Genomic DNA, 1,945 nt, shown 5'->3' on the forward strand with positions numbered 1-1,945 from the left:
ATTAACACTGTTGTTGTTGTTGTTGTTGTTGACGGGGTGGGACGGGGTGGGGTACAGTTCAAATCAGATTGAATGTTTCGTGCCTCGAGGGGCGAAGCGGGGGCGGGGGTGGGCGATAAAAATATATATAACGCAATGATCCCATTGCTAGTAGCAACCCTCAGCAAAAATATTTCGGACTACTACTACTACTACTACTACTACTACCAATACTAATACTACTACTGCTGCTGCTGCTGTTATTACTTTTACGACTGCTGTCGCTGCTGCTGCTGTTACTACTGCTACTAATATTACAATTTCTACGACTCCGAATGTAACTTCGTCTGAATGCAATCCTCACCGGTGTCATGTTTTATAAATCTAAGGAAGTCAGAAATAGATTATCAGACCTGTAATGATCTAAGTGCATTGGAATCTAACCCATACCTAAAAATTTTGTTTTAGTTTTCAGTTTTGTTTTTCTTTTTTCATTCATTTATTTGTCATGTTAAAGAATTTAGGGTATATGGTAGGGAGTATGTTCCAATTACCAGGCGCTAAGCGATGCCCAAAATGCCGCTAACATCATTGCAAAAAAAAAAAATAAAAAAAATAAAATAAAATTACACATGAATAAGCGTAAACGTCCCAAATGTTTAAATCTCTCCTATTTCGAATATCGGATAGTGTACAAAGGAATAATAATGTTGCTAAGTTAGATGCAACGCAACATATTACACGAGTGATGTAGAGTATAAGTTTACCGTGAAGCTGAATCCGGGCTGTAAGTGGTGCTTATGTTCTGGAAAGGAAAATGAAAGTGTAAGTAACCTATGAGTTAGATTCGAAACCACAAACGTAGTGGGGTGATTCTAAAGGTTTGCACTTGTTACCGACACTCTACCGAGTAAACCAATCCAAAATAATAATTGTATTTTGAGATTTACACACCAGGGAAAAGAATCAGCTTCAGATATCTGCTGTATATATCATGATTAGAACGCCGAAAAGCATAATGATTCTCGATGGGCCATGATTTCTGAACGACAGATTACGTAAATAAACACAGTAAAGTGCTATATTCCACCCCCACTACTAACGTCAGTTAATTTAGCGGTTGTATAAGGTGATAAATTTATAGAAGACTAGTAGAAAGGAATGGATTTTTTTTATCGTAGTGTATAACTGGTATTTAATTTAAAAACACCGGAAGTAAATTCAACGTCAGCTGGAATTTATATCAGAACCAGAACGTAGAAATAGAAGACTTATAACACAAATAGTATAAGATATTCACTCACACGTTCCACTTATTTTTAATAAATACGCAACAAAAACCGAAATGGAAAGAAAAAAAAAAAAAGAGAGAAGGAAAAAAAAAGAATTATTTTAGAATTATTTCTCACGAATTTCTCTGATAACGAATATGATCGGCTACTAGACAGCTTAGCATTCTGTTCGTCCACTGACGGTAATTAAACTGCGAGCATGTACTGAGGATGAATTTCATATAGTATAACACGGTTCTTATCTCCTTTAAGTATATACTGGCTTTGATCCAAAGCAAGATAATACTATAAACTTCCTCCCACCACAACCGCACCCACCACATCACCACCATCATCATCATCATCATCATCATCATCGTAATCATCATCATCATCATCGTCGTAATCATCATCATCGTCGTCGTCGTTCTCATTTCGCCTGTTCGCCAGTACGGGTACACCAAATCGTCATAAATACGTTATTGCTGATGTTCATACGAGCGATGAGGTTTCGTGTCACTTCGTTCCCACCGATAGCTATCAAGCATACATGCGTGCGTGTGCGTGTACGTCTGCATGTGGGTGCGTATGCTGCGTGCTTTATACATACATGCACACACACACGTATAGATATCACATTCATAATGATATATATATGTATATATATTTGTATATATATATATATATATATATAT

At 36.7% G+C, this 1,945-nt stretch overlaps 1 protein-coding gene and 1 long non-coding RNA gene across 4 annotated transcripts in view; one reads left to right on the forward strand and one right to left on the reverse strand.

Annotated features, from left to right (window-relative positions):
- LOC106870672 (beta-1,3-galactosyltransferase 5) overlaps positions 1-1,945 on the reverse strand; it is a 265,603-nt gene that overhangs the window by 261,987 nt on the left and 1,671 nt on the right. Inside the window, exon 1 of one of the 3 annotated variants that reach the window (XM_052978570.1) lies at positions 1,389-1,530. The exons of the other annotated variants lie outside the window; for them this stretch is intronic. The gene's annotated coding sequence lies outside the window, so the exon portion shown is untranslated. Of the gene's footprint in view, positions 1-1,388; positions 1,531-1,945 lie in introns of those variants that run through there. 3 annotated transcript variants of the gene reach the window in all.
- Positions 1-1,945, forward strand: part of LOC128251597 (uncharacterized) — a 185,744-nt gene that overhangs the window by 146,745 nt on the left and 37,054 nt on the right. The gene's annotated exons all lie outside the window — the stretch shown is intronic.

The sequence above is a fragment of the Octopus bimaculoides genome, chromosome 1, assembly GCF_001194135.2.
Source record: "Octopus bimaculoides isolate UCB-OBI-ISO-001 chromosome 1, ASM119413v2, whole genome shotgun sequence".
Classification (NCBI taxonomy): domain Eukaryota; kingdom Metazoa; phylum Mollusca; class Cephalopoda; order Octopoda; family Octopodidae; genus Octopus; species Octopus bimaculoides.